General features: G+C 42.0%; 1 protein-coding gene across 5 annotated transcripts in view; it reads right to left on the bottom strand.

Annotated features, from left to right (window-relative positions):
- Positions 1–26,973, bottom strand: part of KIF23 (kinesin family member 23) — a 136,660-nt gene extending 109,687 nt beyond the window's left edge. For all 5 annotated transcript variants that reach the window (XM_027851748.1, XM_027851754.1, XM_027851750.1 and 2 more), the window contains exon 1: positions 26,833–26,973. The gene's annotated coding sequence lies outside the window, so the exon portion shown is untranslated. The remainder of the gene's footprint in view (positions 1–26,832) is intronic.
- Between the last annotated feature and the right edge of the window lie 203 nt (positions 26,974–27,176).

The following is a 27,176-nucleotide window of genomic DNA, read 5'->3' as shown; positions in this document are numbered from 1 at the left end:
AGAGATGGGAAATGTGGGGTGTTACACAAGTAGGCCATGGTAGCTGGGTCTTGGATTGTGTGGAAGAGACTATGCATAGGAAGACTAGAAAGGTAGGAAGGGTTTTTGAAAAGCTTTAAATGCCAATCGAAGGATTTTGTATTTGATCCTGGAGGTAATAAGGAATCACTGGAGTTTACTGAGTAGGGCTGGGGGGAATGACCACAAGTTGTCAGACTGGGCTTTAGGAAACTGCTCTGGCAGCTGTGTGGAACATAGATTGGAGAGAAGAGAGATTTGAAGTCAAGAGACCAACTTAGAAAACCATTGTTATTAGTTCAGGCAAGAGATGGGAAGGACTCTATTAGGATCCTCTAGGATAGATATTGAGAAGGTAGAGGTGAATGAGGAGTTGAGAGTGATGCTAAAGTTGTGACTCTGGATGACTCAGAGGATGATAGTAATTGGAAAGGTAGGAAGAAAAAAAGGATATAGAGCAGGAGCTTTAAAACTTTTTATTTATTTATTTTGATACCATGGACTCCCTTTGTCAGTCTGATAAAGTCTATGGAAACTTTGTCAGAATAATGGTTTGTTTCCTATATTCAAAACTGAGAGAAATGCTAAATTTCAGCTAGTGAAATTAAAGATGCATTTTTTTCCATACAAATTCACAGACTCCCCCACCCCCACCCTGAAGACCCCTTCCCTGGACCCTTAGGTTAAGAATCCTTGGGTCAGAGGGAAAGACGCTAAGTTCTGCTTTGGACTTAGTAATCTTGATATGCCTATAGTACATCCAATCCAAGATGTCTTGATGAGGAACTAGAGCTCAGGAGAGAGACTAGGGCTGGATATGTAGATCTGGATAAGGATGATAATTGAAGCATAGGAGGTGATGAGATCACCAAGGGAGATGGTCTATAAGAAAAAGAGAAGAGGTACCCTAGGTCCTTAACAGCCATGACATGGATAAAGATCCAGCAAAGGAAACTAAGAAGGAGTGGTCAGAAAGGTGGAAGGAGAACCAAGGCAGCAGTGTCAGAGAAGTGATGAGTCCTAGCCAACTACTGTGGCAGAGCACATACTGGTACCGATGGGACATCATCAAAAATATTCATTAAGGGTGGGGTGAATTCTCCTTCAAGCTTAGAACTGATTGAGGTCTTCTTTGATGTAACTCTGTGTTTCCTTTTCCTTTTTCATTATTTCAACATGCTTCAAATAGGTTTTAATAACTAAAGCACTAGAGAATGGAAAAATAAAATAATAAGCAATGATGGTGGGCATTAGAAGAAATATTTCATTTTAATGCTTTAAGGATCTGGGATCTCTTTAAATCTTTAAGGATCTGAGGATACTCTTTCTACCAGTTCTGATTGTGGCCTTGCTACAATTTACTCTTTGAGAGTTATTGTAGCCAAAACAAATTCACCAGTCTGGTGATTAAGTCTCCGTGAACTTAGCAAGGCTGGTCCTGGGACGACCGATGTACCTCCCATCACTGGGTTGATGTTCATTCTCAAAAACCAACTGGGCTATACAATAAAAGTCTTCTTCTGTTGCCTCACTGAAGTATGGAAGTGAATCCTGCCCATGTTTTCTCTACAGAATCTGCTGTAAGTGCTACAGTTGCTAATTGTGGGGAGTATGCTAGCAAACCAATCAGAGATGAATCAATAAATTACAAGCAGTAGTGAACATCCAGGGGCAGCTAGGTGGCGCAGTGGATAGTGCTAAGCCCAGAGTCAAGAAGACTCATCTTCCTGAGTTCAAATCTGGCCTCAGGCATTTACTAGCTGTGTGACCCTGGGCAAGTCATTTCATCCTATTTGCCTCATTTTCCTTATCTGCAAAATGAACTGGAGAAGGACATGGCAAATCACTCCAGTATCTTTGCCAAGACAACACCAGATGGGGTCACGAAGTCAGACATGACTGAAATGACTGAACACACATACACATAAAGTGAAGGTCCAGTTGAGATTAGATGATAAAAAACTTTTGTGGACAGTCAGTACAATTTCTTCACTTCCTGCCACTTTGTTCAGTAGCTCAGGAGTAGCCACAGAGGCTACTACTGATATTGGGTGGCAGTGACCTGTGGTTTATGATCAGCAGGGTTGTAGACTACAAAAGGAGAAAGGACCAAAGATGTTTAAATTGTGCATGCTTATTTGACCGTTTCTTTTATATTGATGGTTATAAAGTTTAGATTTTTTTTAATAGATTAGGAAAACTTGTTCTGTCTTCTTACCACCATTCTTCCATAGTGTTGGAATTGCCATAGGGACACTTGAACAATCCAGTTCTTTGATCAGAGCAGCTTAGAAAGACAAGTTCTACGGGATTACTTCTCCTTTGAAAGTAAAATCTGAAATTAACTTACAATGCCATTTTCATGCTACATAAGAAGGTCTGACTGGCAGCACCAGGCCAAACCTCTCTTTCCCTACCTTTCCACATCTGAGATAACAGCCCTTCAGAGCTCTACTGGGGAGAATGTTGGACTGAAAGTCAAAATAATCGCAACTAGTGACATTTATGGGACAGCTAGGTGGTGCAGTGGAAACAGCACCAGGCCTGGAGTCGGGAAGACCTGAGTTCAAATCTGGGCTCAGACACTTACTAGCTGTGTGACCCTGGGCAAATCACTGAATCCTGTTTGTCTCAGTTTCCTCACCTGTAAAATGAGTTGGAGAAGGAAATGGCAAACCATTCTAATATATTTGCCAGGAAAATCCCAAATTGGGTCATGAAGAGTTGGACGCAACTGAATAACAACCACAACACAGACATTTACATAATGCTAAATAAAGCATAAAGGCTGCCAAGTACATTACGTACATTATTTCATTTGACCTTGAAAATAATCCTATGAGGTCACTTCTATATCCCCATTTGATGGATGAAGAAATTGAGGTTGAGAGATTATAGTAACTTGCTATGGACACATAACTGGTCAGGGTGCCAGTGACAGGATTTGAACCAAGGTCTTCCTCAGTACTAAGCCAACCAGCTCTCTACCACCCTGCTGCCTCAAAAGACTTGGCTTCCCGTTGTAGCTTTAGGACCATTAGCTAGGCAGCCTTGGGCAAGTCATTTCATCAGTTGTAAAATGGAGGTAAGAACACTTAAAATCGCCCTCATCCTCTCTCATTGGGGCACAGTAAAGAAAACATTTGGTAAATAAATGGCAAAGTGCTAAAGAATTCCCTCTATCTCTCACCTCTTCCACAGCCTTCATGGACCCTTCAAGAATGCCCTGTGAGCAGTGATCGAGATTCTTACTTGTCATTGATAATTCTATCTTACAGATAAACAGCACATTTATTGAAAAGGCTATTCTGTAGGTGTTAGGCTGTCTACCTAATGGCCATCAGTCAAGAGAGGACAACCAGGAAGTTGAGGCCCAAAGAAATGACTTGTTCAAGGTCACACAGAAAAGTCCAAAAGGGCAGGGAATAGAAGTTTGATCTTCTGACTCACAGGACCTATCCTTTCTCCCAGATTCCACATCTAGAAACACCTTGTCATAACCTGGCCTGCTTGACTTTTAAGAATGCCTTTGGAGGCTGGGTGCCAAGTTTATATTAAACCAAACTAGGCCAAGGCAGGGTAGAAGAAGGGATCAGGATTAGGAGCAAGGACTGGTTTTTGTTTGGCTGTTCTGTCCTTGTACCTCCAACACCTAGCACAGGGCCTTCTAAGTAAATACTTAAATACTTATTATTGAATAGAGGAAAATTAGCCAAACATTTAGCTTTTGTTTAATAAAAAATTCCTTTATTACTTTTCCTAATTTAATATTTTAGGCAAATTAAATCAATGGTAGGGGGTATGAGGACTAGGAACACTCAAAAAATAAATATTTTGGTTTTGGGTTTTTGGTTTTTTGGGGGGTGTTTTTGGCACTTAGAACAAAATCAAAATTAAAAAAATGAGTATTTCTTGATCAATTTTTCCAAACTGTGGGGCATGCTCCCTGAGGGGAGGAAGAAGGAAGGGAGGAAAGCTGCCAGGTAAAGTAATGGTCATATTTATTGGCTATCAGTACAACTCCTGTATAAATACATCAGCTTTTTTTCAATGAAAACAAAGTTAAAATCAATAAGAGTAAGGCTAGCATAATGAATTCCTTCCAACCACTTAGGGGAGGGAAGAAAGGGGAAAGTACCACTGTCATGCCTGGGTTTTTTGGGAGGAAGATTTGTAGCCTACCCTTCCTCACCTCCTTCACATGGTAAAGCTCCAGCAGTTATGGTCGTGCTACACCATAATGCCAATCTGGGGTCTTCCACCAGCCCGGCCCTATGGTGACTGATGCTAGAGTCCATTCTGTCTCCTCTGGGCTCCCTGGGAGTTAGTGTTATGGTGCTGCTCAGCCTTGGGCTCCGGTGATGACAACTTGATGTACTCAATTGCAGGCGTCCCTTCACCACATGGATGAAGAAGGTTTAGGTTGGATGAGGGATGCCATAAAGCCAAGGACCCACTTCTACCTGAGGCTTAAGTTAGGCAATTAGATCACTTCATGTCCTTCTTGTGTCTCTGGTTCCAGGTACTTAGCTTGTGACCTTAAACATTTGCGGGTACCCACGTTCATCATGTTTTCCTCTTTGATTTTGGAAGGCTAAGAACAGAACACTGGAAAAGCGTGTTAAGTTAAGAATCAGAGGACCTGGATTCAACTCTTAATTCTGCTCTTCACTACATGTATGACCTTGGCCAAGTCAGAGAATTAGACAGGGAATTTAAGAATTCTCTGGGCCTCCATTTCCTCAACTGTAAAATGAAAGGGTCATGATCAAAAGGGTTTTTCATGTCTAAATTTCTCCCCTTCATTTGTCCCTGGACTTTGTCCTTAACTCTCTGAATTTCTTTCTCCACCATGCCTCAGTAGCCTTCAAGCCCTGGAAGATCTTCCTCTACCGCCTTCTCATCCCTAGAAGATCGCATGGCTACTTCAGCCTCTTCCTCTGATTGGACAGTTCCTTCCAGAACCTTTATTTTAAGGAAAGCGCCCATGCCAGTTATTTTCACTTCTTCATTCCTCTCTGGGTTCCATTCTCTAGACTTCTCTTCCTACTATGCCCCGTCTCCCATCCCCTACCCCCTTTTAAATACTTCCTTTTACATCTTGCCTTTCCAAATGAAAATGTAAGCTGTGTGAGGGCAGGGACTGTCACTCTTTTCGCTTATATTTGTATTCCCAGCACAGTGCCTGGCACACATAAGCATTTCATAAAACAATTGTTGTCATTGTTATTGTGAATCTATGTGCCTATGATCCTCAAGCAGGGAATTTATCACAATTATTGTTATTTTATATTATTTAAGATTTCTTTGTATTGTTGCAAAATAGTAAATTTTATATTTTATTTCTATAGAACATAAACCAAGAAAACCATCCACTTAGATTATTTGATGGAAAATGTATGTGGAGTGCACTATAATTTTTTTAATATAAAAAAAGGGAAGGTTATTATATAATATTTAGAAACCACTGGCCTACTTCCAATGTGCAATGATGACCCTGGGCTAGGGGCTAAGAAGACACAAAAATGAATCCTGTGACCTGTCCCTTGTCTTCCTGCAGCTTAGAAGGCAGTTGGAGGAGACAAGGTAAACATTCAAAGTTAAATAAGGATGGAAGAGCTATCTTCAGGCAATAAGAGAGTAATTGTCTAGTCAAGGACTTTGAACCAATCACTCAGGGAGCTACAAGTATATTTGTTCCCTTGTGACCTTCAGGATTCTAAATAGAGCCAATAGCCTACAGTGCTAAAAGTTCATGGGTCCTAAACAGGGCTTCTAGAATGGTTTCCCAGAATCCCATAGTAAAATGCAGATACTTCTGGGAAAGGTCATGCCTCCATTAACAGCTAAACATTAGAAGCTTTAGCTTAACAGGAAAATCATAGAATAAGATTAAGAAGATCATCGATCAGATCTTAGAACAAAACCAAAGATCATTGGAGCTAGAAGAGATTTGATTCAATTCAACTGATCAAACCTTTATCAAGTACCTACCATGCTGCAAACACAAGGTCAAAACGCAAAGCCAGCCCTTGACCTCAAGATAAGCATGTAGCAGAACTGGCAGCACAATCAAGGTCTTCTGCCTTCGGCTCCATCTAACGTTCTTCCTAGCACAAGATCTAATCCAGTCTTCTCACTTTTGCAGTGAACACTTTGGCAAGGAGTCATCGATAGTTTAGATAAGAATAAAAAATGGGACACAGACACCCTAGATATCTTGGCAGAGAGGCTTGGAGAGTCAGGAAGAAGGCCATAAAAGACATGCTTCACCTACTGACCCCATCTATCCTTATTTAGACATTTCACAAGCATAACCTTTATCTCCCCTGACACTGAAGCCACCTCCAAGAGCTGGTAGAGGCTGGTAGGGGATGAAGAGAATAGATTGGTGTCAGTGTTTTTAGGGAGGTTAGTAGTATGATGGAAAGAGAGCTTAGTCAGAGTAGAAATTCCAGCTCTGCTTTTCATAGGCTATGTAGCCTTTACCTTCTCTGGGACTCAGTTTTCTCCTATGTAAAAAATGAGAGGGTTGGGCTAGAATAGGGATTCTTCACCTTTTTGTGTGTGTCATGGGCCCCTTTGGTGGTCTGGTCCATAGGCTTATGGACCCCCCTTTTAGAATGGTGGATTTTTTAAAATTCATAATTGAAATAATCTGTTTCAGTTAAAGGTTAGTGAAAATAAAGATGTCAATTTTTTCCCATCCAAGTTTCCAGACCCCTTGGAATCTATAATTAAAGGAGCCCCAGATTAAGTAACCCCGGACCAGATAATCTCATAAGGTTCATTCTAAGTTTCTTTCCAGCTCTAACCTCAGCTTCATCTTCCCCCGTATTCTAGGGGGCAAGTCAAAGGAAATCAAACCTCAAAGTCACTTTTACCTTTGCCCATTGGAGAGCAACTCTAGCAGAGGTGAATTCACTTTGCCCCAGGAGGGAGTCAGCGTAGGAGGAGGCAGGGCTTTGAGCTTGGTGTAGAAAGTGAAAAGAAAAAACAGAACTACACACACAGAATTGTAAAAAAATACCATCATTTCAAAAGAAAGACAAAATGTCCACCCTATTTTATTTAACTTTACTGGTACCTCTGTACTCAATATAAACCCTCTGCACTAGAGGCAGCTAGGTGGCATAGTAGATAGAGCACTGGGTCTACAGTAGGAAGCTCTAAGTTCAAATCTGTATTTAGTCACTAGCTGTGTGACCCCAGGCCAGTCATTTAATCTCTGTTGCCTCAATTTCCTTGACTATAAAATGGAGATAATAGCAACAACATCTCATAGAGTTGTTGTGAGGATCAAAGGAGATAGTATTTGTAAAGAGTTTAGCACATAGTAGGTGCTACAAAAAGCACTGCCTCAGTTTTCTCAACTGTAAAATGGGGATAATAACACTCTCTCACAAAGTTGTTGCCTGGCACATCATAGGTGATATACATATACATATATATGTTCACACACATACATGTATGTATAGTACATGTGTGTATGTGTATGCGTGCACATATTGTGTATAAACCAGCTACTATGCGCTAATCTCACATTCCCGCTTCTATTCTGGAACACCTTTCCTTTTGAATGGTACAGAAACAAGACCACCAGATTTGATATCCAAGAACCTAAGTCCTCATCCTGGCTCTGCTATTGACAACCTATGAGACCTCTGGTGATTCACTTAAACCTGAGATTCCTCATCCTTAAAAGCCAGGGGTAGGCCTAGGCTGTCTCTTAAGGTAAGGTCCTTTCTAGCTCTAAAACCCCAAACTTCCCTCACCTCCATCTTTCTGGGCCCAACTCAAGTCCTGCTTCCTCTATAAAGCCTTTGCTGAGCCCATCCACCCTCAGGCCCACCACAGCCTGCAGGGATCTCTTCCTACTTTGATTTCCTATGTCCTTGGCTTTTCCCCAATATGCTGATGTGGGAGTGGTCATACTTCTTCCCCATGGCCATCCTACCACTACCACCCACCAAATGACTGCCCCTCATTCCTTTCTATGGCCTTTGACATTAGTTTTGGGTTTCTTTTCCCCAGGATATGGTTTGCACTTCATTTCATTCCCTTCTCCTGGTTATTATCAGCTATGCTACAAGGAAAAGGCCCTACTTCTCTCCCAGTCCAACTTTATCCCACCAGGAAGGACTGTCCTTTGTGCCTCGATGGTACACTGTCATACCTGGGAAATGGAGCAATATTTCCAGTCTCACCCATACTCATTGGGGTTCTATCCCTGACCTTTTGTCTCCTTCCCATGGGACCTTAGGTCCTGAGTTCCATGCTCGTTTTTCAGATCATAGGATCATGGATCAGAGATGTTAGAGAACAAAGAGGCCATCAAGTCCAACACCTGGCAAGAAGAGAAAACTAAGGCTTGGAGATTTCAAATGATATGCACCAAGGTCACATAGCTCCTGACCCTGAGGTTACCACTTTAAGTGCAGCACTCTACCCACTATGACACCTAGCTGCTCACCCTGACCCTCCAACATCACCATTTAGCTGCATCTATACCATGGACCAGAATTCTTAAGAACAGTTCTGGTCTCCTCCCTACACCCAGGTAGCAAGTCTCCTCCTTGAGGGTAGAAACTGTTTCTTTTACTTTTTTTCTTCTACAGGGCTTTATGCAGGATCTTGAAAACATAATGATTGATTAATTAATTCCAGCAATGGAGGGTAGAAACATGGGGGAAGGAAGAGAAGATTTGCCAACAATGGGCAAGGTATTTCAAACTGAGACGGCTTAATAGAGCTAACTTCAGATCCAGGAAGCCTTGGGTTGTAGGTGTTGTGTCACACATTTGACTTTTCAGTGCTCTATCTAGGCCAGTGGGGTTCAACTCAAATGGAATCCTGGCAGGCCACATATTGACTTAAAAAAAACTCACATTATCTATGATGTATTTTCTGCAAGTTTGACAACTCTGTTCTAGGCAATTTCCTAGGTCAGTAAACTGAAATAAATAAATGAATAAGCAAATAAATAAACAAATGAATAAATAAATAAATAAAAGTGCTTACATGCGTTGGTAGAGGGAATCTCAATTGAGAATTTCCCATACCATTACAACCACAGGTCCGGTCCAGTCCCTATCCCCTACGGCAGGAATTCTTAACCTGGGATCAAGGAATTTACCTTTAAAAATATTTGATAGCTATATTAAAATATAATTGGATTCTTTCGTAATCACATGAATTTTATTTTATGCATTTAAAATGTTGTTCTGAGGAGTCCACAGGCTTCACCAAACACACTGAAGGTTATTTGTGCCATGCTCCATGGAGACCTTCCACTGAAGCCCAAAGTCACAGTCATTCTCCTAAACAGGAAACAGAGAAGCAAGTTTTCGTTTGTTACCCTTGCAAAGCCCTTTCTCTGTCCTGGAAAAATGCAACGTCCTTAGCATGTCTGTCTCTCCCACAAACAGACGTTTCTCTCCTTTCTCTTCCCTCCAAGGTCAGAAGCAGATCTCTGTGGATGAAGTTAATAAACAGCTAACTCCAGAGGAATGAACAAATGGAAGCAGCCCTGAGTCTGTGCAAACATCCAGCCCACCTCCAACACTCCCCTCTGGAAATAATGTGGCCAAGCAAGGCGATCCAGCTTCTGGCAGGGATGGGCACCCCTCTTGGCCCTCCCACTCCAAACAGAGAGGAGGGGTCAAAGCCCTGCTGGCATGGTAGCCTTCCTCAACGGCTACTTCATCACTTGGGCTAAGCCAGGAGTGTGGGTGGATGTGGTGTTGGTAATCATGGAGGCCTTTGTAGGTAATCTAAAGTCCTTGCCATAGGGCAAGGAGAAGGATATGGCCTTGATGGTGTGGTCCTCAAGGAGAACAGTTAGTCTCTGATACCTGCTGGAACATCGGAGATGCTCTCGCAGTTTCCTTTCCCTCCAGCCCCAACTCCATTCCTGAAGGAGGGAGCATTTATTCTTCCTCATTTTATAGTTCATCTCCAACACAACTGAGATGTATATTACACTTAAACTCTTTAATAACCCTTAGGCAGGTAATGCAAATTTTATTCTTATGGTGGCCATTTTATAGGTAAGGTAACTGGGACTCAGAGAGCCCTGTCCATGGTCACATGGCTAGTTAATTTTGAAATCAGGATTTTAAATATGAAAGCTGGAAAATTCCTCAAAACAATGTAAATTTCTTAAGGAATAGGACTCTCATTTTTGTCATAGTAGCCACAAGATTCAATATGGGACCTGGCATACAGTAAGCACTTAACAATTGCTTGCTGATTGATGATTTGATCTTTTTCATCAAGCCCCCTCATTTAACAGATCAGAAGTGAAATGATCTTGCTCAAGATCACATAGAAGTGTCAGAGCTGTGATTTGGATCCAGACACAGAGCTCTTTCCATCATACGTCCTGCCTTATAACTCTGTAGTCATCGTCATACTACTAAAGGCTCCTAGATCACTGATTCATCACATCTTCACTCTTATACTAGATTACTTCAGAATAATGCCCTAGCATCTGGTCTCCTTCCCCTACGATAACGACATCCCAATGCCCAAACCAAGTTACCAGGGACAGCTTCCAGGAATGACAGGGCCCCATTATTTATGAAATACTGAGTCACGGCATGTGGCAATAGGTACTTTTCCATTGACTAAATAACAATAACAATGAATGCAAGCTGGGAACAGGAATTCTGAAAATTTTATCTTGGATCAGGGTCTGTTAATCTGAAGGAAGAAGACTGCTGCTCCCTTAACCCTTAGAAATTTGGAGGAAGGAAACCCAAAACACCAAAAGTAGGTGGTCATCAGTGGGGTGTGATTTGTGAGGTCCCTGAAAGGCCCTGATACTACAGGGTCTGAAATTTCCACCTTTACAGAATAATTCCTTTAAGAATAAGCATAATCCCTGCCCAAATGCCAACCTCCCCAAGGAGAGGCAATGGGGGGAGTTTATAAGACAGTCCATCAGACTTGGACTGAGAGGACCTGAAATCCTTATCCTTACTGTGTGAGTGTATGAATAGTCATTTTAGCTCTGAGCCTTAGTTTCCTCACCTATAAAATAGGGATAAAATGCACTTGCCTACCTCCCCTAAAGAAATGCTGTAAAGGAAGCACATGTTAACCACCATGGTATATATAATGAGAGCTAATGTTGCTGTCTCTGAGTTGACTGTGTGACCTTGGACAAATCCCTTCACTTTTCTGGGCCTCAGTTCCTCAATTATAAAATGAGGGGACTGACCAGATGACCCCTAAAGTCCCCTCCAGCTCCTATGATCCCAGGACACTCTTTCATCCCTCGCCAGGATGCCCTGCTGACTCATCTCCACAGGACTTTCTCTCCCAAAGCCATAGAAACCTCTTCACTCTGGAAGCTTCCATCACCTCGGGACGACTTCTCACAATGGAAGGACTCTGCACCTCAGAAGCCTCACCTTCTGATTGGTTAATTCCTCCTCAAACCTCCAATTTAAGAGGAGACACAGGCCTACGATGTCTGCATCCCTTGCCAGGCTGCCCTTCTGGCTCATGTCCACAGGACTTGCTCTACAATGCCCTGGACTGGGTACTTTTATGTGTTGTTTCCCCTCATTAGAATGTAAGCTCCTAGAGGGCAGGGACTATGTTTCTTTCTACTTCTATTTGTGTTCCCCACACTTTCCATAATAACTAGCACATAGTAAAAGCTTAATAATTGCTCACTGACTGACCTTTGACTGAATCATTTTTCTCCTCTTTAAAATGAGAGACTTGGACTTAGCTGTCCCTAAGGTTTATTCCTATGAGAAACTATGACCTTACGGTCCACAAGAAGGGCATAGGAAGCAGGGACCTTTATGAGACATGAATCCTTAATTCTGAAGGGCAAGGGTGCAAAAGATAGCTCACCGCACCAATAAGGCACCCTCCTTCTCCTTCCCTACTTGTTGAAGGGTTTGGGAAATGGCTTTCCTCCTTATTAGGGTAAGAGATCCCCTTGCATGTCTGTGTCACTTTTAATTTCCAAAGTGTTTTCACATGTCATTTAATTTTATCTTCAAACAACATTTTTTGAGGAATAGGTAAGGGTAGAAATGACTGAAGCAGAGACCCCAGAGGTCAGAACTGGGTGCAGAGTCAAAGTTGGAAAGACATAGAGTCAGGCTGGATGTAAGGACAGATTTCCCAACATTGAAAGCTGTCTAAAAGTGAAATGGGCTCTCTTTATGAAGTGAACTCCCTCTCTGAAGGTTTTCATATAGAAGGTGGATATTGGGGAGTGGGTTCTTGTACACGTAGAGGCTGTGTGAATGGTATCTGAGGTCCCTCTGCAGTTCTCTGGGGGCTCTGTAAGATGATTTGCTTGAGATCTAAAGCCAAGCTTAGACTGACACCAGAGAGGTCAAGGGCATCAGGGAAGCTGGTCCTCACCTACCCACAATACTTTGTATACCTTGAAGTGCCAGAAAAACATAATTTATCAGCACTTTAAGATTTACAAAATTCCTTTCTAAAAACAATCTTGTGAGGGAGGTGCTGTAATGATTATTGCCCTCATCTTATAGAAGAAAAATGAGACTCAAACAGCTGAAGTCATTTGCCCACCATCTCACAGTTGTGTCAGAGGTCAGTACACCTGATTCCATTAGGTTACTGGGCACAAATGAAACCCTTCTGTTTATTCTTAGGGCAGACAGGTATGCGGGGTACTCTCAGATTGTTGGTTTTGGTTTTTTATTTTAAAATCAACAGCTAAGATAGGGCTGATTCCAAATGAAAGGAAATCGGGCCATGGACTTCTGTTGGAGCCTCAGAAGAACCTGTAGAACAAGTTTTACTTGAATGATAATATTCCCTAGAGGGAGGGGAGCAGGCCATCCCAGATGGAAAACGCTGAGATCATTGTTGCTATGTGGTTTCCTGCCCAGGTTGTGAAAGAGAGAGCAAAAAAAGACATTCCAGCTATCTGGACAGAGAATAAATCCTAGCAACAGCGCCAGTAGCCCTGGATACCAACCGTGTCAGTGCTAGGGGATAGACGGTCTTCAGAAGCTTTCCAAAGTCCCTTCCAGTTTTAAAACTATGATTGATTTTGGGGGACACACTAGATAAACAAGATGCACAAGCAAAAGAACACAATAGTCTAGAAGCAACAAAATACAATAGCCCAGTATTGGATAACCCACAAACACAAACCAGGGAAAAGACTGTTGTTGTCATTCAGTCATTTCAGTTGTGTCCTACTCTTTGTGACCCCATTTGGGGTTTTCTTGGCAAAGATGCTGGAGTGGTTTGCCATTTCCTTCTCATTTTACAGATGAGGAAACTGAGGTAAACAGGGTTAAGTGACTTGCCCAGGGTCACACAGTTAGTAAGTGCCTGAAAGCAGATTTGAACTCAAGAAGAGGAGTCTTCCTGACTCCAGGCCTGCCATTCTATCCATTGAGCCACCTCGATGTACCAGGAAAGGACTGATTTCAACAAAAATTGCAGGGAAAACAAGAAAGCAGTTTGGTGGAAAACAGCATACAGTACCAACGAAACATACACAATGAACCCAACAATGTAAATGGAAAGAATAACAACAGCAAAAATTAAAACTGACTGTTATAAAATGATAATGACCAAATTTGTCCACAATAACAATAATGATGATGATAGCTAACTTTAATATAGTGTTTACTATATGCCAGGCACTGCATTAAGTGCTTTACAATTATTATCTCATTTGATCCTCGCAAAGACCCTGGGAGGTAGGTGTTATTGTTATCTCCATCTTACAGATGAGGAAAACTGAGGCAGACAGAGGTTAGGTTACTTGGTCATGGTCACACATCTAGTAAATGTCTGACACTGGATTTGAACTCAGGGCTTCCTGACTCCAGGACCCATGCTCTATTCACAATGCCACCTACTTGCCCTGAAAAGGGGATATGAGAATGCACCTCCCTTACTTGTTTGCAGAGGTGGGGAACTATAAGGGTATACAACTACATATAATATTAATATAATAACACTACATATGATATGTTAATTAGTTTTGCTAAATGATTCCCCCTCCTTTTTATTCTTTGTTTTGAAGAATGGCTGTCTAGAAGGGTGGTATATCAAAAAATAAAGGTGATATTAAAAAAAGGTATCAATAAAAAATATTTTTAAAGAAATATTTAATAAGGACAATAGAAGCCTGGGAAATTTTACATGAACTAATACATAGTGAAGTAATCAGGGAACCCAGGAAAATCAGGAAAATAATGTACACAATGACTACCAAAAAAAAAAGAGAACACCACCACCACCACCAAAACTGAATTGCTGTGAAATTATAATGACCCAGTTTGGCCCCAAAGAAGAGACATGAGAATGCACCTCCCCTTCTTTGAAGTATCCCATAGGATACTATGGGCATGGAATACTTCACATATTATCAGACTTGGTTTTGCTACAGGTGGATTTTGTTGAATTGTTTTTGTTTTTCTCTTTTGTTATTCTTTTTCATAAGTGATGGCTCTCTGGTAGGAGGAAGGATATATTGGGAAATTAAAGTGATCTAGAAACAAAAAAAAGTCAATAAAAATTAAGAAAAAATCAGAGGCTTGAATAAGACCATCCTGTGTTGATCTGGAAAGAACTTAAAGATCATCTCATCTCAATTTCTCATTTTACAGGCAAGGGAACTGAAGCCCAGGGAGGTCACGTGACTTGCTTACCACCAAGCTCACACACGGGGCATGTGGCAGAGTATTGATTTGTCCCAACTCTAAATTCCACATTCTTTCCAGTATACTATGCTATCCTCCGTCTTAAAGGTCTCTTTTAGCTTTTGATGTTTTTTTTTTTTAAATCAATAAACCCGGCTTTATAATCTGCATTCTCCTCAAGTCCATCAAACCACTCTCTTTATGAAGATGACTTTGTCTGCCACTTTACTGAGAAAAATCAAGACATCTTTGGCCAGGTCCCTCATCTCTTTTATTCCACATACCTCCCTGCACTTTTACAACCTCACTCATCCTCTCCTATTGTGGTCCAGTCTCACAGGAAAGGGTGGCCCCTCTTCTTGCCAGGGCAAATCACTTGTGTCCTCAATCCCATATCTTCCTGTTTCCTCTGTCACCTTATCAATCATTCCCTCTTTCTTTCCTACCTTCAAGTCTCTGCCAATCTATTGGCTTCTTTCCCAATGGCTACAAACATGCCTAGATCTCCCCTACTTTTAAAATCAACCCACCCCTTTCCCCAACTTCCCTTGACTGTACCATCCTCTCAAGCAATTTTCTTATATGCTTCTTCCTTTTCCTGCCAAACTCAAATGAAATTATCCACATTGGCTGCCTCTACTTTCCCAACCCACTCACTGCTCAACTTTTTGCAGTCGGGCTTCTGGTCCCACCACTCTATTGAAATATTCTACTGAAACTTCTTGAAAGTTACCAATTATCTGCGATTCTATGATCTAACTCGCAAGTCTCTTTCTCTTTTGTTGTTGTTCAGTTGTTTTTCAGTTGCGTCTGACTCTTCATCAACCTATTTGGGTTGGTTTTTTTTTGTTTTGTTTTGTTTTGTTTTTGCAGAGATACTGGAGTGGTTTGCCACTTCCTTCTCCAGCTCATTTTACAAACGAGGAAAGTGAAGCAAACAGAGTGAAGTGACTTGCCCAGGATCACATAGCTAGTAAATATCTGAGGTCAGATTTGAAGTCAGAAAGATGAGTCTTCCTGATTCCAGGCTCACCTAGCTGCCTTTTCTCCTTTGACCTCTCTGCAATTTTTGACACACAGATCTCTTGACTTCTATGACACTACTTTCTGGTCCTCTTTCCTGTTTGACTCCTCTTTCTCATTCTCCATCTCCTATCCCCTAATCCTGAATGTCCCCAAAACTCTATTCTGGGCTTTGTTCACTGACTTTTCTTGGTGATTTCCTATGTTCCCTTGAGTTCAATTATCATTTCTAAACTAGATCAGGGTTCCATAAACTATGGCCCCAGAGCCAAATCCAGCCTGTTCGCTGTTTTTGTAAGAATGATTTTATATTTTTAAATACAATAAAACATTTTTTTTAAGTGTAAGAACCATTCTTATCTTAAGGACCTGTGTATTCAGCCCATGGATTTAGTTGCCAATGTACTTAACCCATGGCCAAAGTTGGGTCATAGTTTGCAGACCTTCTGACCTAGATGATTCCCAAATCACATACCAAGTCGTATTCTCTTTTTTGAACACCAGTCTTGCATCACCAGCTGCCAGCTTATTCACCTGCACTGAGATGTCTTGTCTGTGTCTCAAACTCAGCATGCTCCCAAACTAACCTAATCATTACCTGCCCCAATTTTGACCCTTTTCCTACTGAATCCACCACTATCTTCTTCACTACCCAGATTTAGAACATCAGCCTCAACTCTTCATTCTCCCTAGATTCAATTAATTGCCAAATCCTATTCATTCTACCTCCATAATCTCTCACCCGCCTTCTCTCTACTCACATGACCAATACCCTACTTCAGGCCCTCATCACCTTTTTCTGGATTATTGTAAAAGAAAAAAAAAACTTCTTACTTTCGGTCTCTCTCCCTTTCCAAATCATCCTCCACACAACTGCCGAAATAGTCTTTTCAAAGTGCATTCCTGACCATGCCACTCCCTTATTCAATGACTTCAGTGCTTTCTATTGAATCTAGCATAAAACACCAACTCCCCAGTCTGGCATTTAGGGCTTGCCAGAATTTGACTTTGATTTTCCTTTCTAGTTTATTTCATATTATTCCCCTTTGTATATATGATATGGTCCATTTGGTCTACTAACTGTCCCATAAATTCAATAGTCTATCATAAGCCTCTTGTGTATTTTCCTAGGTAGTCCCTCATCACTGGAACATACTCTCTCGTTTTGTCTTTCAGAATCCATATCTTCCTTCCAGGCTCAGTTCAGGTGCTACCTCTAGGAAGCCTCCTCTCATCCTCTTTCTCCCCTGTCCATGGTCAATACTTTCTTTCTCTCCTCAAATTATCTCGCATTAATTTATCAGTATACATAGATAAGGTAAGCTTCTTATGGTCAGAGATTGCTTCATTTTTGTCATTGTATCCCAATGTCTAATACAATAGGCAGTAAATAACTGTTAAATGACTCGGAGTTCCAGATCTGACACTAAGTGGTCAAGTAATTTAATCTCTCTTGACTTCAATTTTTTCACTGGTAAAATGGTGGGGAGGGGGTACAGGGAGTAACATACAGAAATCACTTTGTGGTGGTGAAATGTTACATAAATGTAGCTGTATTATTTACCTGCAAGAAAGGCCTTGCAGCGGGTGTGGCTCGAGTATTTTTGCCTCAACCCAGGAGCCGAGGGATAATACATCATCCCTAAATTTCTCATTCTCCATCCCAATTCTTTCAGAAGTGGGGGGACACCTGAGAGATTAAGCACCAGGGTGGAGCTAAGTGGCAAAATAGTTTAGGAATAGGCTACGGAAATCAAAGGCAACCAGTTATCTCAATTATCCAAGATGGTAGGGGGTAATAGTATCATGGAGGAGTGGACCCCAACCTATGGGCCAAGGACCCCTGGGAGACATTGACATTATTGCAAGGCATCTATAAACATTTATAACAATAATTGCCATTTTTATTTCTGTTCAGCTAGACCTTCCATGGACTGAATGAATATCTCTCACACCTATAATTTTCCAAATGTATTTAGATCCTGTTACAAAGAATAAAATACAAATTCATTAACAAGCATTGCTGAGCTCTTAGTAGCTTTGTATAATCATGTATTTTACTCAGTCAAGCTCTGGCAGGTCTTACCAAGCTGGAGAGGTTTCAAGTTTGGGCCTGATGACTGACTGTTTTTGTCATCCAAGGAAGGACCAGTCTAGTGAGTTTCAGAGAGGCTTATCACCAGTAATATCCACAAAGGACGATGTATATTGTGGGTTCCTTTTTATAACCTGCTACATTACTGTAGTTACTTTTTCAAATTTTTTTTTCATCATATTGCTGGAATTCTCTGAGTAGCTATCACATTTTCAACAAATAGGCACAATCTGCTTCCTTTCAGCCTAGGCTTATTCCCTCAGTTTCTTTTTCTTGACATTGCTATAGGTAACATTTCTAGAACTATATCAAATCAAAGCAGAGGAAACAGACATCCTTGCTTTCCCTTGATCTTAATAGAAAGACTTCTAATGTTCCTCTGACAAAAATAAAAATAACACTCTTGGTTTTAAGTGCTATTTATGATATTGAAGAAAAAGTACATTTATTCTTATGCGTTTTGCTATTTTTAAAGGGATATCTTATTTTTTTATCCGCAGAATCTCTATGATCTTTTATAAAGTCAGGGTTTGCACTGGCGTGAGTTGATGAAATCCTAAGTCATTGAAGCATTTAATCAGTCAATGGATATTTATAGCTACTATCTTCTTGGATTCTCCTCACATCCTAAAAATATTAGAAACTACTATATTAGAGAATTATTAGCCCTCAACTAACATTGAATTCCATTTTAGTCAATAAACTTCACTTGTTGCATTGGATCTTTGAATTTTTGGGGGGGGGGCTAGGCAATGGGGTTAAGTGACTTGCACAGGGTCACACAGCCAGTAAGTGTTATGTGTCTGAGGCTGGATTTGAACTCTGGTCCTCCTGAATCCAGGGTCGGTGCTCTATCCACTGAGCCACCTAGTTGCCCCTGGATCTTTTAATTTTTAAAAAGTGTTTCTTGATATCTTTGGTTTTTACATTATCTACATTTCCTAATATAGTACTGCCTTCCCCTAAAAAACAATTTAGCAAAACAACCAATATGGTGAAAAAAATCTGACTTCATTTTTAGCTTTTTTTTTTTGGTGAGGCAATTGGGGTTAAGTGACTTGCCCAGGGGCATAAAACTAAGTAAGTGTCAAGTGTATGAGGCTGGATTTGAACTCAGGTCCTTCTGACCCCAAGGCCAGAGCTCCATCCACCGTACCACCTAGCTGCTCCCTCCAAAATCTGACTTTATATGCAATGTGCTTCTTCCACAGTCTCCCACCTGGCTTTTAATAAAAATTTGTCTGAGGGTCTTCTCATCTATGGAGGTAGGAAACTGCGCTGAAGAAACAGAATCCACTTGGCCTGCCCTTCTACCCCTGAGGAATTAAGAGCTAGCTAAGTTCAGTCTAAATCCACCTACTGTGGTCAAGGAAGAATGCTGAAGTGTGGGTGAAGAATAAAGAGGAAAAGGAAGGAAAAAAAAACACTAATACTAACTCACATTCAGATGGCAAAGCATTTTCTTCACAACCACCTTGTGAGACAGGTAATAGAAATGTTATTACCCATATTTTACAGATGAGGAAACTGAGGCTTAGAAAGGTAAAATGACCTGCCCAGAGTCATATACTTGGGAGCCCAGTATGTCTCAGAAAGACCATTTGAAATCCCATCCCCACCATCTAACCTCCACCTGGGACTTCAAGCTGAGTCAGCAGCCACTCCAGATGCTGGAGTCACCAGACCAGGCCACCGGCCACTAAAACACCTAATGTCCCTAGGTCTCCAAGGTGCCACACCCCAGGGGTGCAAATCCTTACCTTATTTAACCACATTGGTACCATGGAAACATTTTTCCCCATCTGTTCTCACTTACTTATTCCAAAATCCAGCCCCAAGGGTCAAATCTCACCATGCTGAAGGTAAGTAGGGATGAAACAACCACTGTTCATTCCTTTGAGAGCCAAGGATGCTCAGTTATCCCACCTTCATAAGACTGAAAGCTGGGTGAGGGAGACAAGAACCAAAATGATCCTCTCCCTTGAGGTGCTGACATTCTGCTGGGGTTGGGGGAAGGGATAACAACATCTACCTGGAGAAGAAAATACAAGGTGATGTCAACAAGGAGAGAATACCAACAACTCTCTAATGGGGAAGGAGCAGAGATGGTGCAGAACAGAGAATCAGCCATCATTCTTCAACAAATATTTGGTTTGTTTTCCCAAGGCCCCAGTCTGCCCATGCTGCTCCGGTCTCTCCAGTCCCAGAAAAATGGGGATCTGGTCAATGCATGCCCACTCAGATGTTGGGACTTTATGTTAGTGGCATCCTTTCAAGAAGGGTAGAGGGAAAATGTACAAGAAGCTCCCAGGGCATCGACTACATACTTAGTCTAAAAGGAATTTCAGGTAGAATTTCAAGCAGACAGGCCAGTATGGGGAAGTAGGTAATCTAGGAATAAGTACGCCTTCAGGGAAACCAGAGAAGCAACTATCAGGTAGGATTTATTGTGGATGTTGCGAGATACAAAAATGAATGCCATATCTCCCCCCTAAAAAATAATAAACTAGCTCTGCTCTAAGGGTTCTTATACCAAATTAAATCCAACTTTGGCCTTATGTGCCCCATGAGGAGGGTCACTGGCCCACAGCAACATAGCAGGGCCAACTCCATCTGGCCTGGGACTCCACCAAAGGCAATAGGAAACTGCCCTGTTGGCCTTCTCTGAGTAAAGAATAGAAGGAGAAGTGAAGATGAGAAAAAGCAGTGGAAATCTGAGCCCCACGGACACTGCTCGGTGTCCAAATTCAATTAGTAAATAAATCAATCATTCAATACGCGTTATAGAGTAGTTATTGTGCTAAGCAGTGGGTATACTCACACAAAAAGGACCCAGCCCCTGCCCCCAAAGAGCTTCTATTCTAATGGGGAGTTTTCTCCTCCATTAGAAGGTGAGCTCCCTAAAAGCAGGGAATGTCTAATTTTTCTATTTACATTCCCAGGGCTTAGCATGGTGCTTTGTACATAGTAAGTGCTTAATAAATGCTTCATTCATTCAATTCATCCATAATGAAGCTAGTTGATGCAATGAACAGGGTGCTGGGCCTGGAGTCCAGAAGACCTGAGTTCAAATTTGTCCTCAGGCACATACAGTGTGACCCTGGTCAAGTCATTTAACCTCTGTCTGCCTTACTTTCCTCAACTGGAAAATGGAAATAACAACAGCATCTACCTCACAAGGTTGTTGTAAGGATCAAATGAGATAATATTTATAAATCTTTTAGCACAGGACCTGGTACATAGTGGATACTATAAAAATGCTTATTCCCTTCCCCTTTGTATAAATAAAGACCACATATATACAAAATGAATACAAGGTAGTTTAGAGAGGCAGTGGGTTCTCAGCTATGAGAATCAGGGAAGGCTTCATGCAGGTGACCCTTGAGCTAAGCTTTAAAGAGAATGAGAAATCCCAAGAGGCAACAGTGAAAAGAGAATGCATTCCAGGCATGGGGAACAGCAAATACAAAGGTCTGGATATGAGGAATGGAGCGCTGGTTGTATAGGTTACATGGCTGGATCACTGAGTGCATGGAAGGGAGCAATTACAACAAGGCTGTATTATCTAAAGATATGGAGTAAAAGAGAGGTGCAGGGTTCTTCCAGTCTAATTGAATGACGTTCATTGTACTTTACTTAAGTACTTAGTACTTAAAGTATGATGTACTTTACTTAAGAGTGGTGTAATGGAAAGATATTGGACTTAAAGAGTCAGAAGGCCTACCTGAATCCTGGCTCTACCACTTAATGATCCATTGTGGGGAAGTCACTCATCCTCTCTAAATCAGTTTCCTCAACTGTAATATGGAGGTAATAATACTTGCTTACTTCACAGGTCAAATGTGAGGAAAATGCTTTCTAAACAAAAGCACTCCATAGGTGCTAGTGGTTATTAAAAGGCAGCTTCTTGAATTTACCAACCACAGCCAATCAAGAGAGAAGTGGTCCCATTTCAGGCTGACACCTTCAATGGCTCCCTGCACTTACCAAAAGAGACCTCACTCTGCCTTTCACAGCCCTGCCCCCACCATCATCTCTCTCTGCCACTGTCTGATGGCCCAGTCTAAGGACCTTGCCACTAGAACTTCCCTTTGCATTTCCTGGCGGTCACTTATAAACCTGGTTGAAGAGCCTCCTTCAAGAATTTCATCAGTCCCATTTCTTCTGAGGCGAGAGTGCACAGAATATAAACTCTAGCTTCTCTACCAGTCTTGGTAGGTAGATAATCACCTACCAGAGGTACAGGTAGACCTGTCAGGAAACCACAAAGGCAACCGTCTTTTTGTCCTGGATTTACTATAGATGTTACGAGATAGACTTGCAACAACTGGTCTAGCAATTTCTCTTACCCTGGGGATAATCATTCAGGTCATCAACAAGGATTATGAATCAGGAAATATTAGTGCTCAGCAGTGCTGGGTGCTTGTATATGGGAGACAAAGAAACAGGTAAGACATGGCAGTGCGGTACAATGAAAAGGGTCCTAGATTTGGAGTGAAAAGGATTTAGGTTCAAAGCCTGGTTCTGCCATTCATGATCTTTGTGACGTTGGGCAAGACATCTCACTTTTCCGGACCTCAGTTTAGCCATCTGAAAAAATTAGCAGATCGGACTGCAGGTTGACCTGCAAAGTCCGTTCCAGCTCTAAATCTATGATGTCCTTCCACTACTTCCTAGGACATTAAATTAGACTGTAGTCAAGGGTAGCAATCATGATCTCAGACAAAGCAAAAGCAAAAATAGACCTGATTAAAAGAAATAATCAGGGAAAGTGCATTATGCTAACAAGTATTGCAGACAATGAAATAATATCAAAAATTTTACAATAAGTTTCTCTGATAAAGACCTCATTTCTCAAATATATACTGAGTACAGAACTAAGTCAGATTTGTAAGAATACAAGTCATTCCTCAATTGATGAATGGTCAAAGGATATGAACAAGGGGTTTTCAGACAAAGCAATCAAAGCTATCTATAGTCACATGAAAAAATGCTCTAAATTATCATTGACTAAAGAAATGCAAATTAAAACAACCTTGAGGTACCACTTCACACCTATTAGAAATGACAAATGCTGGAGGAGATGAGGAGAAAATAGGTATACTGATGGACTGCTGGTGGAGTATTAAACTGATCCAACCATCCTGGAGAACAATTTGGAACTATGCTTAAAGAGGCTATAAAACTATGCACACCCTTTGGTTTTTTGTTGTTTGTTTTTTGCTAGGCAATGGGGTTAAGTGACTTGCCCAGGGTCACACAGCTAGTAAGAGTTACGTGTCTGAGGCCAGGTTTGAAATCAGGTCCTCCTGAATCCAGGGCAGGTACTCTATCCACTGCATCACCTAGCTGCCCCTTATGTACATCTTTTGACTCAGCAATACCACTACTAGGTCTGTACCCCAAAGAGATCAGAGAAAAAGGACACGGACCTGTATGCACAAAAATATTTATAGCAGTTTTGTGTGTGTGTGTGGTGGCAAAGAATCAGAAATCAAGGAGACGTCCACCGACTGGGGAATGGCTGAACAAGTTGTCTGCGTCTATGGTGTATATGTCTATGATGCCCTTCCACTACTTCCTACGGCATTAAATTAGATTGCAGTCAGGGGTAGCAATCGTGATCTCAGACAGAGCAAAAGCAAAAATAGACCTGATTAAAAGAGATTAAATTAAAAGATGATTGTAATGGAGTACTGTTGGGCTAGAAGAAATGATGAGGGGGGTGGTTTCAGAAAAACATGGCAAAAACTACATGAACTGATGCAAAATGAAGTGAGGAGAACTGGGAGATCATTATGAACAGTAACAGCAATGTTGTTAACGGTGATCAACTGGGAAAGACTTGGTTACCCTAATCGATACAATGATCCAAGACAATTCCAAATGATTCATGATGAAAAAAATACTATCCACCTCCAGAGAGAGAACTGATGAACTCTGAGTGCAAATTGAAGTAAAATTTTCTACCTGATTTTTCACACTTTTTAAAAAATACTGAAATACGTTTTGCATGATTTCACATGTCTAATTGATATCATATTACTTTGCCTTCTCAGTGGGTATGGGAGGGTGTGGAAGGACTTGTATTTAAAAATAAAAGAACATTAAAAATAAATAAATAATACATTGAAATGTTAAAACACATCAGATTGTAAGCTCCTTGAGAATCGAAACCATGGGGCAGCTAGGTGGCACAGTGGATAGGACACTGGCCCTGTAGTCAGGAGGACCTGAGTTCAAATCTGGCCTCAGACCAAACATTTGACTGTTCTAGCTGTGTGACCCTGGGTAAGTCACTTAACCCCAATTGCCTAAAAAAAAAAAGACAGAGATTGGAAACTGTCTAATTTTGTATCCATCTTTCTGACTCCAGCACCTGGACTCAGAGTAGGTTTGTTGAATTGAGAAGTATAGACTATTAACTGCAATCGTTCAAAAAAAAATATTACATCCTTAAGGGCCAACAGGATATAGTTAAGTGGAAAGGCAAAATGTCCCTAACTAATGCACTTGCCTCTCTGGTACCATTCTCAAGACTGACTCCAGAGCTTACTAACTGGATGGACTTTGGGTAAATTATTTCAGTTCTCTGAGTTTCAGTAATGGTGGTGGGTAGAGTCAGAGGGCTGGAGTCAGGAAGATCTCAGTTCAAATTCAGTCTCAGGCACTTATTAGCTCTGTGACCCTGAGCACTTAACTTATTTGCCTGTTTACTCACCTGTAAAATGGGGATCATTAACAGCAACTACCTCCGAGGATTATTGTGAGGATCAAATGAGAAAGTAATTGTAAAGTTCTTAGCGAAGTGCACATAAGTAGGTGTTTCTTCCCTTCCCTTCATCAAAAACAAAACTTATTTTTCATCAAAGTCCCTGTTTCCTCTGCACTGCCTATGAACCTATTATAGAATCATAGATTCAAAAGGCCATAATTTAAGTCCGGTTCTGATACTTAACTCTGAGCCTCTTGGAGCCTCAGTTTCCCATTTTGTAAATATTTGCATTGTCTACCTCCCGAGTTATAAGGAAAGCACTTTCTAAATTTTGAGGCAGTGTGGATAGAGGAACCAACTTTGGAGTCAGGAAGATCTGGGTTCAAGTCTTGCCTCTAACATAAACTGGTTCTATGACTAGACAAGTCAATTAATCTTTCAGGGCTCACTACAACTTTGCAAGACTGGAAATGGCAGAAAGGTTGTTGATCTTCCTCAGTAGAGGGGATTTCCTCACTTGGAGTTCTCTGAAACCAAGAAACCACAGCTCCAGATCATTATTTTTAAAGTGTCTGTCTGTAAGCATTTATTAAGCACCTATTATGTGCTAAGTGCTGGGGAGACAAAGAAAGCCGAAAGACACTCTCAGCTCTAGGGAAACCGAGAATCTAACAAAGCAACTATGTACAAACAAGCTATAGAGGATAAATAGGAAATCATCAAAAGAGGAAAGGCACTAGAATTAAGGGGGATCCGAAGGTGGGATCTTCATTATGACTTTAAGGAAGCCGGAAAAGCCAGCAGGGGAGCTAAGGAAGGACACATCTACCCACAAAAGGGAGGAAACTTGCAACAGGAACCAAGCAGAATCTGGAAAACTTGCATCTAAGGCTCAAGAATCTTCCCTATAGGCTACCCTTTCCTTCTCTTTTCCATGGCTTAGAGGCCATTTCTTTAAGCAAGTTTTCCCTGTCCCTCCCCAATTTAATATGAAGTATAGAGGACAGAAAGTAACCTCAAGAAAGATCTAGTTTAAGTCCAGACTCTGGCACATACTGGCTATGACTCATGCTCTAGGAAATGCCGTTTAAGATTGTAAAAGTCGTAGAGAGGCTGCCATTATTTTGGCAAATTTCCTTCCCTATATCAGGGAAATCACAGGTGCAGTCTCTATCCCTATCCCCCCTGCCCCAGCCTGGATGGGAAAGCCATTCACTCCATGTAATGCAACTTGGTTACTTACTGGCTGCATGACCTTGTGCAAGAAACTTGACTTTTTTGGACCCAATTTCTTTATCTGCAAAGCGGAATCATAATATTTGCCCTGCCCACCAGACAAAGCTGTTGTTCTGATCAAGTGAGATAATGTATATAAGCGTAAAGAGCTATAGTCTGGTATTATCAATGGAGACTTATCTGATCCCTACAACGTCCGTTTTCTCAAAGAAATCACGAACCCATGGGTAACCCGTTGAAACTTCAATTTGTCTCTGGACCGAGACTCGAAGGAAACCAAGATATCCTCCTCTCCAGTGTTTAGTGACTTCCTAGTCAATATTCCTAGGGAAATCTTTATCAGTCTTGTACAGACTCTTAATGGATTATCTGAACTGAACTGAGGCAGATGACAAACACACGAACATCGCCTAAGAAATAGCATCTGTCTCTGTCAGATATAAGGCTAGGGGAAACGGGGACGGCGGCGGCGGGGGTGGGTGGGTAGAGATAAATAAAACGAATTCGAAGAAAGTCAGTGACACTTCTTCCTCTCCTTTACCTCCGCCTTCAAGACTGGGGGCTCTGAACTCCCGAGAGCCGCACTTCACTGTAGCCTTTACAGGGCTCTGAGCGTAGGGACAAGGAGAAGGGTATGTAAATTGTAGAAGTTGGGTATTGACAGAACTTAGATGGGATAGGTAAGTTTCTGTGCAGCGAGAACTCAGAGGTTTCAAGAGCCCATGCAGTTAGAAAGGGGCGCAAGGGGAGCTCAGGGCGCAGTAGAGGGAGCTGAGGCGCGTGAAGAAGGAGAGGGGGCACAGGTGGTGTGCAGCTAGGAGTCAGGGGAGGGGACACGCGTGGGCCGGCGAGAGGGCGCGTGTGGCGGGGAGCGCCGGAAGAGTTTAGACTGCTAGAGTAGGAAGGGATCTTAGAGATCGTATATATATTCCAACGCTTTATGACAGAGGAGGAAACCAAGTCACAGAGAACTAGAGTGGGAAAAGAGAGGGGAGTACACGGAGCCGGGCTCAGAAAGAGTCGCAGCCCAGCACTATAGGGGCCAGGAGGAGAGGAGGGTGTCCCTGCTGCTGCTCCCTTACCTGGGCTCTGCGGAGCGTTGGGGTGGGAAGCAGAGCGATGGGCCGGAGACTGGGGCTGCTTAGGCGTCCACACCCCTCCCCCGATTCCCGACGATTACTGCCACAGCCTGACCTCCCCTCTCCCGGACAGACTGCGCGGCACCTGGCCCAGCCCGGTCGGGCTGCTCAAGCCGGGTCAGTCTCCGCCCCTGCCGGCCGAGGGAGGAGCTGAGCCGGGACGGGCAGGCCAGGGAAGCGGGAAGGTCCAGCTCGCCCTTTTTCTCCAGGCGGCTCCAGGACTGGGAGGGAGGGAGGCAAAAGGCCTGGGCATTGACCTTTCGGGACACTGTCCCTATCCTGGCAAG

Source organism: Vombatus ursinus, unplaced genomic scaffold (genome assembly GCF_900497805.2).
Source record: "Vombatus ursinus unplaced genomic scaffold, bare-nosed wombat genome assembly UNPS02009205.1, whole genome shotgun sequence".
In the NCBI taxonomy this organism is placed as follows: domain Eukaryota; kingdom Metazoa; phylum Chordata; class Mammalia; order Diprotodontia; family Vombatidae; genus Vombatus; species Vombatus ursinus.
The sequence above is the reverse complement of the archived record's forward strand: the minus strand, read 5'-3'. Positions and strand labels throughout refer to the sequence as shown.